This window comes from Camarhynchus parvulus, chromosome 2 (assembly GCF_901933205.1).
Source record: "Camarhynchus parvulus chromosome 2, STF_HiC, whole genome shotgun sequence".
NCBI classification, from domain to species: domain Eukaryota; kingdom Metazoa; phylum Chordata; class Aves; order Passeriformes; family Thraupidae; genus Camarhynchus; species Camarhynchus parvulus.
The window spans coordinates 113097159-113104360 of record NC_044572.1 but is presented as its reverse complement, the minus strand read 5'-3'; positions in this window follow the sequence as shown (position 1 = coordinate 113104360).

Genomic DNA, 7202 nt, shown 5'->3' with positions numbered 1-7202 from the left:
CCTGGCCTGGAATGCTTCCAGGGATGGGGCATCCACAACTTGTCTGGGAAACCCCAGTGCCTCACCACTCTCACAGTAAAGAATGAACAGGAGAGCTTAAAAGGGTTACAGAGTGGGGACAGGGTGGGCAGAGAGAGTCAGAATGCTAACCTGGTGAAAACCTGGTGAGAAAATGGGCTTGGGGTGAGACACGAAGGTCGGAATGAGGCTCTGGAGGCAGAGGTTGGGTAGGGAGAGAGAAAACCATTGAGAAGCAGCCATGTGCGATAGGGCACAGTGATAGAGATAACCATGTTTTGCTGACAGGTTTCTTTACTGTAGGGTCTTCTTCAGGCAGTAGCTCAAGATGTAAAGTGGGAAAATGCCATTGAGAGACCTGATGACTTGAGAGAGTTGGAGTGTGTTTAGAATGGGAGATTGGTTGGAGACAGGGGAAAGTGCAGTGATGAGCAGACCACAGGATCCTGCCCTGTAGAATCAGATTCTATTCTTTTATCTCCTGTAGAGAATTTATATGATGGTGCACTAGGTTTGAGAGATTTCCTGCATGAAACACTGGGTGATGAACTGTTCAGTTCTACTTAGACTACTCAGAGTGTATCAATAAGATGCATGAAATTCATGTCTCTAATCATCATCATTACAAAGCCTGCCTTGAGATCACTGGGACAGACTTTCTCAGATAAAAATTATGGACTTTGGGATCTCTTCTTACCTGCTAACCTGCTTAATGGACAGTGAAAGAGTATGAGAAAGAAATGTAGCCTTCATATCTGCTCTGCGTTTAGGCCCTGTCCTGGTTTCAACCAGGACAGGGTTAATTTTTTGCAGTCATGCTAAAATGGAGAATACCATTCCTAAAGCACAACAGGCCCTCTGGAATGTGTTTGTTTTTGACAAGCTGGGATACTGGGTGTTATGTTACCTGCATTCAATGCATGATAAATGTGCAGTCTGTCTGCTGTGCTGTCTCTTACTGTTTGCATCAGTGTATTTTAGGTAACAAGACTGTACAGCCTCATGAGGGTGCAAGATGTCCTCAGGATTTATAAGACATTTCTTATAAAAAATATGCAAAGGGGAGTTTGGATGCAGAAGGATGTTCAGGTGATACTAGCACAACTACAGCAACAAATTCCATCCATTTACAGAAAAAAAGTCTTAGTTGTGTACTGAATCACCCACCATCTTATATCTGATATAAACAAAAATATTAAATGCCAATGTTAGTCAGGGCTTGAATATGTCTATCAGTACAGTAATTAAATACTTCAGAAATACTGGGAAAGATTGCATCAGTTCTAGCATTCATGTGGGTCTAACTGTATCTGCAATTAGGATGATATATCACCTTCATATTTCAAAAGCGAAGATGCAGTAAAATGAAAACCTTTCAACACAAATTGTTTAGCAACAGCCAAACGCTGTGCATAAAATTGAATTGTGAAGTGCAAAATAATTTGAGAATTATGATACTCCTTAAGGAAACAATGCTACATTTTTAATGAAATGCAGTGAATTGCACTATTGTGTAAGAACAAGATGCCTCTTCTTTTATAATATTGCAGCCCAATATCTTGCAGCCTGCAGGAGCAGTCACCATCAGGTAAGGCTAAACCTATGTGGGAATGCCTCCTAATACTCTCCCATTCCCCTGCTACCTGCAGCTGATGGCATGTTTTCTGTCTGTTTAGCAAGACAGTGGATTTCTTCTCATGATACTTGTCCAGTTTACCCCACAGCTGTTCCATGAGAAGGAACCTTTTCCATTCTTCTCCCAGCTTCAAATGATGCTTCCCTTATAAGAGGAATAAGTGAGCATTTGATCCATACTCAGCTACTGTACTGGTGGATTTTATAGATATTAGTCATTTTCCTTATAATCTCTTCCAAGATGACAAACCCTAGCATATCCAATGTTCCTCCTGTGGGAGCTGGTCTACACCCCTGCGTTTCCCCGTTACTCTCTTGTCTTGTTGTACTTTACCCTACTAGAGATACCCTCTTTGGACCAAGGCTGCACTGATAGGTCTGACCTAGGCAGGGCAATGCACTTGGGCTGTGATTTCTAGCACATATGGCTTTAAAATGTGGCACTTATACCAGCAGAAAGATGCTTGTGACAACATTTGTTTCACTGTAGGTTGCACTGGCAAGTAGCATGTTTCAATTAAAGTAAAATAAGCCATTCTTAAAAGATTTCCACTAATGAGATTCTACTGATGAAAAAAGTCATATGTAATGAAATTAGTAGAAGTTTGCTATTGACAAGGAGCCTGTTTCACAGGAAGATAATGGACTGCTTCACAGTGAGTTGGTGCAGGGCTGCTATGTCTTTCCTCTAGAACCAGACATGATTTGCCTGATCCATGTGGATGCCACCAAAGCAACCTGCATTACTGTAGCCTGTCCCCAGGCCACCTGCCCTTCCCTGCCCACCCTTGCTTTCCTGTGGTACATCCTGTTCTGGAATGCTTCTTCTCTACTCCCCCACCTATTTCTGTTTCTTGCTCCTTGCTCTCACACGCATTCATGGGGCTCAGCTTCAAAGCCCTTCTTGGACCTATCTGTTGTTATTATTTTTTATATATCTTAGGTGATAGTGAGGATCTCCCCTCTGCAGTGATCCTGGCTTTGCTGCTTTTATCTGTGCTTCTCAGAAGGTGACCTTGCCTCCCAACTGTCTTTAATGCATTTTATTATTTTTTTAATCCTTTTTCAAAGCTAACGTCCATGACAAATACTGACCAAATAATGATAATATGAAGGATTCTGGGAATAACATCTGTAGCTATTAAAAATAAAACAAAAGCAAATACATGCAATGTTTATGAAATGGAACATATTCTCACTATAGCTCTTACCTGCTCAGTAATTCTGAGCTCCACCCTTACATTCACATCTCCCTTACCATTTAAGAATAGTGCTGGACAAAGTATTTCTAGGACAAGATAAAGCTTTATATATGTTTCTGTATGAGCTCTCAGAAGACAGCATTCACTATTTCTTTGAAGGAAATTATTGGATTAAATATGTATTTGAATATAAAAAAAAGTCAAATAGGTTATCAATATCTCCCTTTATAAGCAGATGGCAAGACTGAAAAATTAAGAACAGTATTTAAACAGAGTAAAATTTTCTAATTTACATGTTTTTAGAGTCAAGTGATTCTAGCACCTTTATGTGGTGGATAAGCTGAGAGAAATATCTGAGAATCTTTAAGTCAATGCATTGCATTTTCTCTTATCAGGAAGGGATAGGTAAACCTGAATTCCCTGCATGAGAATCTCTAATCTCTGTAATTCATATATTGAAAGATTTGATTCAGCTGAAGTATCTGGACAACTTTCTGCATCCTGTGCCCTGGTTCTGCCTGATCAAAATGCCAGTAATAATGGTCTTTGTACTTGAATTTTTTCTTCCTGCTGCTCTGTACCTATTCAGTCTTTAGCTTCACACATATAAATGAAAGGATTGCTTGAAGGGGCATTATTCCAATGAACTGTGGACCAGAAGGTGGCAAATGGTGACATCTGGGGAACTTATATGGAACATAATGGCAAGTTAAGTGAGGGTTTTTTCTTTTAGCTTAAAAATAGTCTCTAATAAAGAGGAGAAGACAGAGGACACATCAGTTCATCAGTTGCAGATGTACACAGAAGGACGTAGAATTGGATTAAGATTCAGGGACACTCCAATCCTCTCAAAAGGTACTGGCCAATGTACAAATAACCAAATACTCAAATACTATTCATCACTTGCAGAATTAGAGGTCTCACAGTAATATCTCCTTTGCACTTTTTTTGGTAAAGATGAGAGTCCACTAAGCAAATGCAAATCACAAGATCAGGGTTGTTTGACAAGATTTTGTGACCATCTGTAATAGACTGGGGTTTTTTTTCTGTATCAAAGTCCTCTTTGACAGTTAGATATGACTGATTTGGCACATGAGAAAGTCATTTTATGTGGCAATATTATCTCAGTGGGAATTAAGCTATGATCCTCCTGAAAACTTTGTGTTTCTAATTTTTGTTCAGCTTTTGCTTTTATTTCAAAATACAGAGACTCATTTAGGTTGGAAAAGATCACTGAGCTCAGCTATTAACCTAACACTGCCAAGGCCACTACTAAACCGTGTCCTATGGTGCCACATCTGCAAGTCTTTGAAATGCCACCAGGGATGGTGACTCAACCACTTCTCTGGGAAGCCTGTTCCAATGTTTGGCAACTCTTTCCATGGAGAAATTTTTCCTAATAATGCAACCTAGATCTCTCCTGGAGCAACTTGAGGCCATTTCCTCATGAAGGAAATCCCAGCTTCAACATGAAGCCATCCCAGATAGATTGTTGTTTTTTTTTTTTTTTTTTATGGTAGATGAGCTGAACAAATGTTTAGAAAGACACAGAGCAAACATGATATCCAGACAGGTTGTTTAAGTCTGTTTCTTACTGTACAGTGCATTTTTTATCTAATTGCCTTCTTAAAGACACTTTAAGTCTCAGCCTTCTAGTAATGGGCAGTATCCTCTAATTATGTTGTAGCTGTACCCAGATTGTGTCATTAGCCAAATCTGTGGGAGCTGCAGGTTCTTGTAATCATTGTGGCTGCCTTAGCTGTGATGAGTTGTTCAGTATTTGCAACTACAGTGAAACAATAATGCTGTTAAACAGTAATTACTTCACTTTCACAGAGCAAAACAGAAGTGTTTAAGAGAAAATCTATTGGAAAACAATAATAAAGGGTACTTCAGCCACAGCTCCACATTCTGGGATTCTAGGACAGAATATGAATTTTAATTGCGCTTACATCGATATAGTGAAGGGCTCTGGGTTTCTTTGTTGTTGTCTTGTTTGTTTTTGTTTTGTTTTTTTAATGTGTATGCATTTTCTTTTTTTTTTTTTTGTTTGTGAGCAAATTCAGCTGCCTGCTGCTGTCAAAGCACCTTTGAATAACGTGGGAATTGTAATTAATTGGAACCTATTTGGTCTTAACCTAATGCTTCTGTTTCTCTGTTTCTGCCCAGTGTAGTCTTGGGTTTAACTTTTTTTATTCCCTTTCTTTTTTTTTTTTTGTATGGTAGTAAATACAGTTAAATCATATCCAGTTCCATAGCTTTAGCTAGATAATGGGCCAGATCATTTATTTTACAAATGGTCACTATTTGTTTGCACCTTTGGAAGGGCTGCTGATGTAGTTTAAGCCAAAGAAGGCCACATAATAGGAGTGTGAATCCATCAGGGACATCTTAAAAATTAGTTTGAAGATGTGTAGCTTTTATTCTTCTTCATCATAAAGCATATTGATCATGTAATTGGGTTTTTATATATATTCCTATAAGTAAGTTTTATAGTGCTTTATTGGAGCTCTGTTTTCCTATATAGCTCTGAGAATTATAATTTCATGTTTCTCTTGTTGGTTATTAATTTTTACTTGTGGATTTGTGGATTTTTTGGCATTGTATGAGAGCCTTAATCGTAAACCCATTATACTTAATACCATCTACATCTCACTGAAAAGATTGTTTCTAATCTAAAGAGCGGGTAGCAACTTTGTGTGAAGAATGCAAGACTCTTTATGCTTTCAGGCCAAAAAGTGGTGTCAAAGAAAGACAGTTCAAAGGATATTGCCATAGGCAAGTGTTTTCAGAAACCATTCATTTTCACCTCAGCAGCCACCACTAACCACAAAACAAGAACCTGCTGGTTTAAGTAACTGCAGGGTAAAAAAATTGAATGTGATGGATCTAACCTCCCAAGAAATAGGATGGCAAATTAGGGATGTGCCCACCCTATCTGCAGTAAAGCAGTTTAATGTTAGCCCTTCCATCACAGAAAGGAGGTCTTCCATTCAGGGATCTTCCTCTGAAACTGAGCTTTTCCTGCTGAGATCCTGATCTGCAGATGCAAGGATGTCCTTGGTGGGCTGACCCCTTGCTAGAGCTTCTTTTTAGTTTGAAAACTTTAGATGACCAGTAGCTTTATTATTTTCTTTCTGTTAAATTCATAATGATTGTATGTGTATTTCTTTCATGGGGCATTTAAATCATATGTTTTAAATTTATTTGCTGTGTTTTATGATTAATATCTTTAATAAAATTCATGGGGATGTGTTGTTTCTCTGGAACTAATCATTGAAGTCTCTTGCTTTTCAGCTTATACCTGAGGATCCAAAGTCTTAGCTACATTTTACTTTTCAATGCTTTTGTTGAACAGCATTGCTCAATTTTACAACAAATTCAACAAATTGTTGAATTTTATTTAATTCTGCTCTTTCTGCATTTTCTCAGCTCATCACTTATTTTTAATTTCTTTAGTTATAGCATGACAACTATGAGAAATTAGAGACTGTTCATCTGGGAGGTATTTTCCCAGGTTCAACATCTGTGTTTCAAATTACACCAATGCATGTGAAAAGAGACTACCTACTGAAATGTAATTTGGAAATAAGAAATTTCCTTTCTGCGATACAAGCTCCTGTTAAGGTGACCACATAAAGAGAGGAATGGCACAGGAATGCACAGGACTGTAGCCAGCAACTGTCTCTGAGATAATTAGAGCATCAAGAAGAAGCATGTTAACTTCTAACTAGGAAATGAAATAGTCAATCGTCTGAGTTAAAGACCTATTGTGACTTGAGCGCAATTCAGTGGTACTTAAGCTAATTGTTCATTGTGTTTTTAATAGTATATGATTTTTTTTAATACCAGGGACTGTGGCAGGCAAGACTTGTTTCATTTAAGTGGTTTAACTCAGATCAGGATCTAAGTGGTTTACTGATTTATTAATGACACATAATTAGCTGACACTCTGTGAACTTCGCCTTCTGGATCAATATCAACAGGCTGACAGATAAACCAGAGTGCAAAACACTTGCAGGATGTTAAAACACACCTATAAATTGCTAAACTCCCTAATCTCCACCATTTCTAGTCCCATAGGAGCATGCTTGTGCACATCTCCCTCTTACAGGACAGGGGGTGACGAGTGCACCCCTCTCTTGTGGCCATGCATATTCTCCTGCTGGAGAGGAGATTCCTGTATCTTTATGTATTCCAGTGGAGGTCTCTGCTGCCTGCTAGTCCATGTGCTGGTGAGAAGGAATTCCATGGGTTCCAAGCTGTGGGTTCTTCTGCTCTTGCACCCCATTTTGGGAGGACCCAGGACATGATGGGAGTGGGGTGACTCCTGGCAGCATGTGAGCC